Source organism: Pistacia vera, unplaced genomic scaffold, assembly GCF_008641045.1.
Source record: "Pistacia vera cultivar Batoury unplaced genomic scaffold, PisVer_v2 Contig127, whole genome shotgun sequence".
Lineage (NCBI taxonomy): Eukaryota > Viridiplantae > Streptophyta > Magnoliopsida > Sapindales > Anacardiaceae > Pistacia > Pistacia vera.
Genome location: NW_022195325.1, coordinates 890,282 through 903,772, shown reverse-complemented (window position 1 = coordinate 903,772; position 13,491 = coordinate 890,282).

Sequence of the window (13,491 nt, the reverse complement as noted above, 5' to 3'; positions counted from 1 at the left end):
AACTAAATAAAAATGTCATTTGCCACATATATAGTGAATTTATAGCTAAATTTTAATTTTTTTGCTACAAACATATGAAAGTCATATCTGTATATGAAAAAATATTGCTATAGACATAGTGTGTTAATAGCTAAATATTGAAATTACTTGCTATGAATATTTTCGATTTGTAGCTAAATATTATAATTATTTGCTATGGACATATTGAAGTCATATCTATATGTGAAATTCAGTTGCTATGGACATAGTTTGTTCATAGCTAAATATTGAAATAACTTGCTATAAATACTTTTAATTTGTAGCTAAATATTATAATTATTTGCTATGGAACAAATAATTTATATAAAAAATTTATAATTTATTGCTTCAATTAAAATTAATTGTACAAATATTGCTATAATTAACAAATTTAATAATAATTACAAATTTATAGGAATTCTTTTATATTAAATAGATAATATGACGTCATACGAAAATTTCTAACATAAAAAGTTATACATTAGCAAAGTCATTTCCAACCAATAATTGTCTACTCATAAAATCCTTCATCCTAGTCATTTAAAATGTTATCAACTAATTTTCTTTTACAAAATATGAATCTTCAATGTCATAGCAATCTTTCCTGACCATTTAAGAATTTCCACCAACCTGCAATATCAAATTTGAAAAAGAACTTAGATTAATCATATAGATTAATGTAATCATTGCATATCACTTTATGATTAATGTAAAAGCAAAATGGTTTTCATAGTATATATGCAATTTTCAAAATAACTTACAATTTCATCCAAAGGGATTTGGTTATTTATTGAAGATTGTTGACCTTGAGTTGTAAGCATCGTCATGAACTTCTCTTCCCATCGTCTATTCATCTCCTCCATTTGCTTTTTCACATCTTCTAATTTCTCATTTGCTTCCCTCTTTGCCTCCTCCACCCTTTCATTTGCTTCCTTCCTAGTTGTTTGTACTTGTTTCATAAGTTGTGCTTTAGTTGGTCTACTTCCAAAATATTCGGTAATACTTTTTCCTGGACCATAAGCACGCAAATAGCCATTCTTCTCTGGACCAAGGACCTCTTCAAATATTTCATCATCATTCAATAAGATTTGTCTTTCTACTTGTTGCTTTTTTAATTGATCAAACTGTGACTACAAAACAAATTTATGGTATTAGCTTGGATGTGTGTGCGTAATAAAAAATCAATAAGTAGTTAAAGAGAATACAAAGCTATTACAATAATGTCTTCTGTAATGGATTCAACTTGCTTATCTTTCTTTCTTTTGCGAGATTCTATCCAAACTTCAACACGAGAAGGAGCATATCCATTTTTCTTTTGCTGTCATAATAAAAGTTATGAACATATTGATTAAAAATAATGAATGTGAATTATTAAACTTAATCTAATATTTGAAAGCAAATTCATACCATTTGACGTCTGAGTCGAGCATAACTTTTAGTTCCTGTGTAAGGAGGCATAGACCGCTTTGATCTATTTGTCTTATTCTTGTTACTCCTTTCCTGTATAATGATAAAATAAACAATAATATTTATATCTTATAATTACATAGTAATTATGCTAAAATGTAACTTAAATAGCTATGCTTACTTGAAAGGTTGCCTCACTCCAATAATTAACCAAATACTTCCAATCGTCCATATGAACAAGTTTGGGCTTGTTTTTCAAACGACTTTGGTAAGTTGGTTTCGAATCAAAATATTTTTTCTTCATTTTGTATCTGTAATCCCTATATAAGGCATTCATGTGACCAAAAATGGCTTCTTTCCTTCCTTCTACTTCTTCAAATACAAACTTCTCCTGAAAAGCATATAAGATAAATAAGTTTCAAATTCTACACTTTAATATATTAAACAAAATACAAAATATTATAAATATTTATTTCTTATCCATCTTACCTTGATAATGGTCCACATATGGTCAATTTCATGTTCTTTAAGTTCTTTCCACTCCTTTATTTGTAAAGGACAACATGACTTATTCCGAACTGTTTGTCCTAAAAACCAAACAAAATCTGTTGAGTTTTCATCAACAGCCTGATGATCCTCATCAAATTCTATGGGCAATTTTTCTCCTTTTTCTAATGTAATGATTTTTATGCAGCGCGTAGGACCTCTTGTTTTCCTTTTTTTCGTGTTTAGACCTAAAAATCATATGAATAATTATTAATTAGCAAATTAAGAACTGTATGACATTTAGAAAATGAAAATGCATGAAAGTAAAACGGAAAAAATTAAAATTAAAACCTGATGTCCATGCCTCAATTCCAACATCTGATGTGTGTTCCTCCAAAAATGTCTGGTTGATTTCTCTCGAAACATTTCCAAGATTATGTTCTTCAGGATAGCAAGACACTATATCATCCTTTTCTAAGAGAGTAAACATGTTAACATGCATTCCCTTAGTATTTCTGTAACTTGCAAGCATGTTTCTCACGTCATCATCATCAACAATTTGGACTAGCCCATCAAGATCACTGAGGATACTCGTTGGCTTCAGGTAAAACAATTTGTCTCCGCGAAGTATATCAAAGTCACAGTTCTTCTTTATGTAATCCAACAAAGCAAAGTATGTGAGAAACTCGAACTCCAAATCAAAATCATAGTACTTCTCACTCACTCTACCATTGACATATGTTCGTGTAGGTGAAAAGACAAAATATCCTCCATAATGAAATCTTATTGTTCTCATGTCCGGTATGCCCATTCTTCCTATTATAAAAAAAGTAGATTCAAGTTAGATGAATATTAAATAAACTAACAAACAATATTAATAATGAGTGTACATGATAGACATAACAATGAATTGACTTGGTGATCAAGAAAATATTAAAAAAATAAATGACTAAATGATGTTTACCAATAGAATGAGTTGCTTTTTCTGGCTGTATACGAGAATGGTGATTAAGACATGACTTTTCAATGCTATTTGTAGTAGATTGCACCTTATTGAGTTGTGCTTCATGATGAGTTTTTTGTATATCTTGAGAGATACTATCCGCAGGATCACTCTTTTTATCAGTGGGCTTAGTTTTTCTTTTGCCTTTAACTAATCCTCCACGCCTACTCATGTTGTTGGTATTCTAAAAAAAGTATTATTTACAATAGAATAAATCATCGAGTTATAAATAAATAAATGAAAGAAAAAAACATTATTGAGCTATGACCATAAAACGGAAAATTTCCTTAAACCGTAATGTCAATTAATCATTCATCCATTTTCCAAAATCTTAAGTTATGAATGAAGACAAACTGCACATAAAAAAGCAAAGTGGGTTATGAAAAGAATACATTGTGAATATATTTATATAATGGTATATTTAAGCAGAGTGAGTGTCTTGGGGAATCTACCTTAAGATTGGTTTCTTGGTTGCAAAATGCTAATTAAATAATGTAAGATCAATAATGTCAAAAAAAAAAAAAATGTATATATAAAAATTAGCAAAGTCTGATGATGACACAACAGACATGGAAAGTCTCAAAAGCTAAAATAGGAAGTTAAGATCGAAAATGTCAAAATATATATATATATATAAATTAGCAACTCTGATGACAACATTTATTGAAGTAGACATGAAAAGTCTCGAAAGCTAAAGTAGGAAGCTATCAAGTTAATAAAAAGCAGAGGTGCTGTAGAGGATATTAGACATGTAATCAAAGTAATTATTGCCATGAGTTTTTTATGACTTTTTTCTTAACTTCTTTTATATGTTTAACGCATGGGCAATTTAATATTATATTATAAATACAATTTTTCTCAAATTTTGGTATTATGTGGTTGATGTGTGACGCATGGCCTATTTAATATGATAGTATAATATTATTTTTTCACAAAATTTGATATTATGTGTTTGGTGTGTGTTTGATTATGTGTTTTTACCAATAATTATGTCATTAAAAAAATTTTAATAAATATCAAATAAATGTATTTTATAAAAACCCTAAAAAGTTATGAGATTTCATCTCAATATAAACACTTAATGTACGGAAGAAAATAAAGTAAGTTGTAAAAGAAAACTTACTTCAAAGAAAACTGATTCTTGAAAGATAACTGCAAATAAAATAATTTACAAAAGAAAAAAAAGCACAGAACACTAGAAAATAAAAACCTCAATGATGTTGTATTGGCTCCAAAAAGAAAACTAACCTTTGAAGCCTGAATATTGTCAGTAAACTCTTCCGTCCCTTGTTCTTGACTGCCCCATGTTTATGATAAAATAAAAAACTTCAAACAAAACCCTAAAAAAAAAAAGCGCCATTGAAAAGATGTAGAGGGATAAAAGAGCCACCGAGTTTTACTTTTACAATTTGGGAAAATATTTACTCTTTATCCTATTTAATTGTAAATATATTTTATTTATTTTAATTATTTTATATAACTGTTTCAAATAAATAATAATAAAAGCTTTGTATTTATTTAATTAAATTCTTAAATAGCCACCTCTAAACTGGTTATAATCTTAATTAAACAATAATGCTATGGACACAAGTATTTTTATACTGAAATTTTGTACCAACCTATGTGTCTCGTGATTCACACCAACAAACCAAACACATTTCATATTATTAAATTTTTTTCTAGTGAACGGTCGTTCATCAAATATGGATGATCGTTCACTTAATAAATGGAACCCCGTCCATATAATATGGACGGGAGTCCATGTAAGTGAACAGTCGTCTATATTTGATAAACGGTCATTCACTAGAAAAAAATTTAATAACGTGAAACGTGTTTGATTTGTTGGTATAAATTACAGGACACGTAGGCCAGTATAAGATTTCGGTATAAAAATACCAGTGTCCATATATATATATATCAACTATAGTGGTTTAATTGAGCAACCATGCTAAAGACACTGATATTTTTACACCGAAATCTTATACTGGCCTACGTGTCCTGTGATTCACACTAGCAAATCAGACACATTTCACGTTATTAAATTTTTTTCTGGTGAACGGTCATTCATCAAATATGGATGGTCGTTCACTTATATGGACTCATGTCCATGTTATATGGACGTGGTTTTATTTACTACGGACGAATGTACCCATTTAAAGGACAGGCGTCTATCAGTAAAATAGAATAATTTTTTTTTATAATAAATTCTAAATAAATTATAACATAGTAATTTTTTAAAAGGAATTGTTAATGGATGGGCGTCCATTAAAATATGAATGCTTGTCCAATATTTAAGGACAATCGTTCATAACCTATGAATGGCCGTCCCTAATTTTTATAAAAAAAATTTATTCCATTTTACTGATGGACGCTCGTCCTTTAAATGGGGACACTCGTCCGTAGTAAATAGAACCCGTCCATATAATATGGATAGGAGTCCATGTAAGTGAATGATCGTCCATATTTGATGAACGACCGTTCACTAGAAAAAAATTTAATAATGTGAAACGTATCTGGTTTACTGGTGTAAATTACGGGATACGTAGGCCAGTATAAGATTTCGATGTAAAAATATCAGTGTCTTTAGCATTGTTGCTCAATTAAACCACTATATATATATATATATATATTAAATCACTATATTTGATATATATATACGGACACTGGTATTTTTATACCGAAATCTTATACTGGCCTATGTGTCCTGCAATTTATACCAACAAATCAAACATGTTTCACGTTATTAAATTTTTTTCTAGTGAATGACCGTTTATCAAATATGGACGATTGTTCACTTACATGGACTCCCGTCCATATTATATGGACGGGGTTCCATTTATTAAGTGAACGATCATCCATAATATGGATGGGGTTCCATTTATTAAGTGAACGATCATCTATATTTGATGAACGACCGTTCACTAGAAAAAAATTTAATAACGTGAAATGTGTTTGATTTGTTGGTGTGAATCACGGGACATGTAGGCTGGTATAAAATTTCGGTATAAAAATACTTGTGTTCGTAGCATTATTGTTTAATTGAGATTATAACCAGTTTAGAGGTGGCTATTTAAGAATTTAATTAAATAAATACAAAGCTTTTATTATTATTTATTTGACACAGTTATATAAAATAATTAAAATAAATAAAATATATTTATTTAAGAATTTAATTAAATAAATACAAAGCTTTTATTATTATTTATTTGACACAGTTATATAAAATAATTAAAATAAATAAAATATATTTACAATTAAATAGGATAAAGAGTAAATATTTTCCCAAATTGTAAAAGTAAAACTGGCGGCACTTTTATCCTTCTATATCTTTTCAGCGCTTTTTTTTTTTTTTAGGGTTTTATTTGAAGTTTTTTATTTTATCATAAACCTGGGGCAATCAAGAACTAAGGGGCGGCAAACAATTACAACTATCAGAAGAGTTCCCAGACAATATTTAGACTTCAAAGGTTAGTTTTTTTTTTTTTTTGGGAACCAATACAACATCATTGAGGTTTTTATTTTCTAGTGTTTCTGAATAGTTGATTTCAAGAAAAATGGTTAGTTAATAACAATCATCTTTTTGCATTATCTTTATATCGATGAATTTTGTTTCGTTTTCTGATTTTTGAATTTTGTATTTAATAACAAACTCATCATCTGTTTGTAGAAAGTGTCCAAAAAAATATATAAAAATTAGTAGAGTCTGATGACTTTAGAACAAATTCAGTTATTATTTATTTATTATCACATTATTCATTATTCTAATTGAATTAATTCACATTTATAATCTTTTTGTCTATTTGGAAATTTTTAGAACAAATTCATACAAAGGAGCTTAATGTTTTGATGGTTTGCCCAGCCTACAAACATGAAACAAAAATAAAACGATATGCAATAAGGAAATCTAGCTATTTCTTCAAATTTCAACCGACAAAAATTTGCTAGTGTGGACCATGGGTATTATAATGGCTAGGGGCAGGTGGAAGACATACATGAGTGTTACTTATATGTTGACTGACTCTCTGGTTTTTGGATGATAAAACAGTGGTCTGACTGAGCTAACCTATACAGCATAAGTAGAATATGTTTTGCAGCATTTATGAATTTCGTAAAAAGCTTCCGAAGGTCTTTTCAGTTGTAGAAATCTGTTACTTTTTTTTTTTTTTTTTTTTTGCTGTTTGCTTTTATTGTAATTAGTTATCTCTTAGGGGATAAGATGTTTTTTTGTTTTTTTGTTTTTTTATAAGAAGGAAGAAACTAACATGATCAAAGATCGGAGAAAATTAACTTTGTATCTTTTATAAGATAACTGTATTAAAATACAAAATAAAAATAGAAGTTAGTTAACTTGTATTTTGATTTTAGAAAATGTAGGAGCTTGATTCTACACCTTATTTATTCACTATTTCATGGTTGTGGATCATTTGTTGTGGATCATTTGGTAATTTTGAGATAATTGAAGACTTAGAATATGTGATCAATCCTTGATGGTCTGCCTTTTCTTGTCCCCTCCCCCAATTTCTATTGAAAACTGACATGAGATGACAGACCAAATGATTGGCAGGTGAAGTCCATCTCTTGCTTCTTTCAATATTTTTTTAAGATATCGTTAATATGATACATTGTTACTTGACATTTTCTCTTGATTTTGGAATGGATAATAATTAGCAAAACAGAAGTCTCTTCTTATTCAGGTACATGTTTTCCTTTCTATCAATCAAACATTTAGTTATATATGGACATACTAGCATTCATCTATAAACAAAACAATATATATTATATATGTTGATAATCTTCTTTGTAGAACGTAGATTTGAGTGGATGAATTCTAAATTACTGTCTATGTTTTACATTAGTTATTTTTCATTTAGTTTATTTGGATCAAGTAGTTATTTCATTTTTTTATTATTATATATTAATACTTAAACAGGATTGCAATGGACAAACAATGGATGCAATGTACAGATAGATTGTGTAATGAGTATAGGACAGGAGTTCAGAATTTTCTTGACTTTGCTTTTAGTCACACAAACTTAGGTGGTGTGATCCCATGCCCTTGTATGAAGTGTGATAATGTTTTGCACAAAACAAAAGATGAAGTACATGGTCACTTGTTAATGCATGGAATCGTCAAAGGATATACTCGTTGGTTATATCATGGTGAATTCATTGCTAAAAAGAAACATGACCCTAATGACTTAAAAACAAAAGAAAAAGATGATATAATTGGGATGATTCATGATGCAGCTGGACCTAACCTAATGGATGCTATAATGCAAGATGTTTGTGTGCAAGACACTATCGAGCCTTACAATCCTAATTATGTTTAACCTTATGCTTCACCATTGGTTCCAAATAAAGAAGCCCTTAAATTTCTTAAGCTATTAGAAGATGCCCAACAACAACTTTATCCTGGTTGTGATGAGTTCTCAAAATAATTGATCAACTTTAGTCGATTCGTAAGTGCAATTTCGTGGGTCGGGCATGACCGATCTGAAGGTGTTTAACAATAATCAATCGACCATAGTCAATTTGGAGATGAAAGATTTCTGAATAATACTTCATTAATATTTGGCCATGAGGCTGACTATCTTAAGAGGAGGTGGATAGGCCCACTCATCCCTTTTAAAATAACAAAAAGGAAAACAGAAAAAAGATAAGTTCACCTAGAAGTAGTAGCGTTTGAGGTGAACGGCATTCCAACTGTTACTGGTGTCTTTGCCCTCGAGGGTCTGGAGTTTGTAAGCACCCTTCCCTACTTCTCTGGTTATCTTGTAGGGGCCTTCCCAGATGGGGCCGAGTTTGCCAGAGTTGATCTCCTTAGTGTTTTGGAAGAACTTGCGGAGGACCCAGTTGCCTATCTTAAAAGTCCAGATCCTCACGTTGCGGTTTTAATGTTGGGCGGCCTGTTGCTGATAGATTGCATTACAGATGCTCGCTCGTTCGCGTAGCTTGTCGATGGTGTCTAGGTTCTGGCAAAGGTTTTGGTCGTTTGATTCCTCGTCCGCCCATTGGAGCCTGGTGGATGGGACTGATACTTCAGCTGGGATGATTGCTTCAGAACCATATGTGAGGGAGAATGGGGTCTCGCCCATTGACGAGTGAGCCGTTGTTTGGTATGACCAGAGGACTCTGAGTAGCTCATCTGTCCATGCACCCTTGACTTTCTGTAACCGCTTCAATAGTGTCTGAATGATGGTCTTGTTTGACGACTCGGCCTGGCCATTAGACTGGGAGTTGCAGGGGGTTGAGAAACTCAATTTTATTCCCCACATGTCACAGAAATCCCTGAAGCCTGAACTAATGAACTGGGATCCATTATCGGTGACGAATTCCTTTGGTATGCTGAACCTACAGATGACATTCTTCCAGATGAAGGCTTTTACCTCTCGGTCTCTGACTTGTGCGAAGGGTTCAGCTTCAATCCATTTGGTAAAGTAGTTTGTCACAGCTAACATGAAGACTCGCTGTCCGGGTGCAGTCGGTAGTTTCCCCACGATGTCCATTCCCCACTTCATAAAGGGCCAGGGGGTTAGGATGGAATGGAGTCGCTCTGGTGGGAGGTGTGAGACATGAGTGGTCGAGTCGGCGTGCATGGTCGGCCAGTAATATCCAGCAGTGATTACTCGGTGTGCAAGGCTGCGTCCCCCAGCATGGTTTCCACATTCGCCTTCACGTAACTCAGCAAGGACACGATGGGCCTCCTCTGGGCTTATGCACTTGAGGTAGGGGCCTGAGAATGATTTTCTAAGGAGTTGACCCTCATTTATGGTGAATCTGACGGCTCTTGTTTTTAGTCATCGTGTCTCATTCTTGTCAGCTGGGAGTTTGTCGTGCTCCAAGTATCTCACCATCGGAGTCATCTGGTAGTTGGCTAGTTCAACTCCCACGGCTTCCTCGGGCGGCTTGTTTGGTTGTTGTCCCTCCCAGTTGGCAGGCCATTGCATGAATAATGGAGGGATGGACAACTGGGAAGAGCATTTGAGGGCTGAGCCGAGATTGGCAAGAGCATCAGCGTGGGAGTTCTCCGCTCTAGGGATTTGGACGATGGAGAACTCATCAAATTGGGCATGCATCTCCTTGACCATGCTCAAGTAGGATGTCATCTTCGAGTCGCATGCTTGATACGTGCCTTGCAGTTGGTTGACCACGAGCTGGGAATCAGACTTTACCTCTAGTTTCTTTGCTCCAATTTCTTTGGCTAAGGAAAGTCCAGCTATGAGGGCCTCATATTCGGCTTCGTTGTTCGTGCACTTGAACCCACACCGTATTACCCATTGGATGATGTCTCCTTCTGGCGTAATCAGTACTACTCCAAGTCCGCTTCCATTTACGTTACTCAAGCCGTCCACTAAGAGGGTCCACTTGGAGGGTGATCCGCCGTTCATGTATAACAACTCACTTTCTGCTTAGGTGGTGGTGTTTGGGTTAAAGTCAGCAACGAAGTCAGCTAAGGCCTGGGATTTGACGACAGTGCGAGGTTGGTACGATATGTCAAAATCACTAAGCTCTACTGTCCACTGCAAGAGTCGGTTGGATAGCTCTGGTTTGTGTAGTATCTTCTTGAGTGGGAAGGAGGTGAGTACAACTATTGAGTGACAATGAAAGTATGGCCTGAGCTTCCTAGATGCATGGATGAGGGCGAGGGCTAATTTTTCCAGCTAGTTGTACCGTGTTTCCGTGTCAAAGAGTGACTTGCTTACATAATAGACCGGTAATTGCTTCGTTTCTTCTTCCCGAACTAGTACGGCTGAGATGGCTGTTTCTGAGACCGCTAGGTAAGAGTAGAGTTTCTCCCCGTCCACAGATTTGGAAAGGAGTGGAGGGGAGGTTAGGTTCCTCTTCAGCTGTTGCAAGGCTTCTTCATAGGAAGCGGTCCACTCGAACTTCTTGGACTTCTTGAGAGCATAGAAGAAGAGGTGGCACTTGTTGGCTGACCTGGAAATGAAACGGCTTAGGGCAGCTACACGCCCGGCGAGGCACTGGATGTCTTTGACGTAGGTTGGAGACAGTATACTAAGGATTGCTCTGATTTGGTTAGGGTTGGCTTCTATCCCTCGCTGAGTCACCATGTAGCCTAAGAACTTCCTTGACGAGACCTCGAAGGAGCACTTGGCTGGATTTAGTTTCATGTTGTACTTCCTGAGGACGACGAATGCCTGACTGAGGTGGTCAAGGTGCTGTTCGGCCATCAGCGACTTGACGAGCATGTCGTCAATGTACACCTCCATGGTGTCTCCAAGGTACTCTGCGAACATCTTGTTGACCACCCGCTAATAAGTGGCCCCTGCATTTTTCAGGCCGAATGGCATCACCTTATAGCAATAAGTTCCCATTTTCGTGATAAAGGTTGTCTTCTCTTGGTCGTCTGGGTACATCAAAATCTGGTTGTACCTTGAGAAAGCGTCCATGAAACTAAGGAGCTTGTGACCTGCGGTCACATCGACCATCATGTCGATATGCGGGAGCGGGAAGAAATCTTTGGGACAGGCTTTGTTCAAGTCCATGAAGTCAATGCACACTCTTCATTTCCCGTTCTTTTTCTTTACAACTATGACATTCGCTAGCCATTCGAGGTAGTGAACCTCTTTAATCATACCATTGCTCAGAAGCTTCTCGACCTCTTCGTTGACAATTCAGTTACGCTCTGGTGTGAATTTCCTTCTTTTCTGTTTCACTGGTGGGTGATTTGGGTTTACCTTGAGCTGGTGGACCATTGCTTCCGGACTGACTCCAATCATGTCGGCGTGAGACCAGGCGAAACAATCTTGGTTCTATTTGAGGAATTCTATCAGCTTCTCTCTTGTCTCGGGCTTGAGGCAGGACCCTATGTGTGTCTTTTGGTCAGGATCGTCTGGATGTATCTGTACTTCATCCAACTCTTCCATAGATGGTTGATCTGGCTCGGTCGGTAGGGTTGGATGAATCTGTAATTGCTATGAAGAACTACCCTTGCCTTTGAAGGCATTCTTGAAGCAATCCCTGGAAGTTTTGGGGTCACCCTTGATCTCTCGTACCCTCCACTTGATTGAAAATCTGATCTTCTGGTGGAAGGTAGATAGGACTACCCGCATGTCGTGGATCTAAGGTCGGCTCAAGATGATGTTGTATGGCGAGGGGCAATCGATTACCAAAAAAATGGTCTGTTTGTTCACTCCTTTGGCATAGATAGGGAGGATGATCTCCCCGATAGTGTACTTCTGCTCAGAGCTAAAACCAACTAGCAGCGTTGGCCGCCTGTTGATGTTTGCCTCTTCCAATCCTATAGCCTTCCCTGTTTCGAAGAATAAGATGTTTGCTGAAGAGCCTTCATCTACGAATACTCTTTTCACTAGGATGTTGGTGACCTGCAGGGAGATGACTAGAGCATCGTGATGAGGAGCGGCCAGGGTGACCGGCTCGTCATCTTCAAATTTAATTACCTGATGAGTGTGTGACCGTGAGGCTGGATGGATGGACTGGACTTCATGGTGGTGATTGACTCTGGCATATCGCTTGGCTGATGAGTAACTTACCCCACTGATCTCTGATCCTCTGGAGATGAGCAAACAGAAACCTTTCGATGTAGGTTCTCGCGGAGGTGGTGATGGTTCTTTTGAACTCTTATGGCTAATGGTGTTCTTCCCCTTATCAGTTAGCAAATCCTGGAGGTGTCCCCTTTTTAGAAGTGCAGCGACCTCTAGTCGTAAAGCGATGCAGTCCGCGGTGTTATGCCCATGATCGCCGTGGAACTCACACCATTTAGTCTTGTCTCTCCTTGCCTCGGGATTGAGCTTGCCTGGCCACTTAACAGTGGATCCCATTCCTTTCATAATCGCGACGACCTGGGTTGGCTCGACATTGAGGTTGTACTCTAGTATTTTGTATCGGTTCGATCCGAACTGTCTGCTCTTGGTTCTTGTTAGCTGGCGATCATACGGTTTCCTGACTTTGCTCGAATTATGTGCTGGGGGTTAGTAGCGATGCTCCGCTGGCTTGTGCTCTGTTTTCCTGTCATTCCACCTTGAATCATATCTGGAGTGAATCGTTCGGTTTATTTCATCCTCCTCCCATCTTATTTGGATCATTGTCCGGGCTAGGGCATCTTCCATTGTTGTGCATCCCAGCTTTGTAAGTTCTTTGTATAGCTCTCCGTCCGGGAGGAGACCCTTCTGAAAGGCATCTACGACTGTCTCAGGGTTGCACGCGGGGATGGAGATCTTCTCCTTGTTAAACCTGCTGACATACTCTCTCAATGGCTCGCCTCTTCTCTGGTATACTCTGTATAAGTCGGCTGACAACTTCTCGAGTTTCTTGCTGCTGGCGAACTGTTCCACAAATATGTCGATGAGTTGAGCAAATGAATTGATTGATCCATTCGGGAGGTTCGTGTACCATTGGAGTGCTGGGCCGGATAAGCTCGAACTAAAACTTTTGCACATTCAGGCCTCCCTAAGTGGTCGGGGTATTGAGACGGTGAACATCCGCTGCTTGTATAAGGCTATGTGATCGTCCGGATCGATTGTGTCATCGTATATTTTCATGTTGGGGATAGTGAACTTCTAAGGCATGTCGGCTAGAGCGATCTCATCCACGAG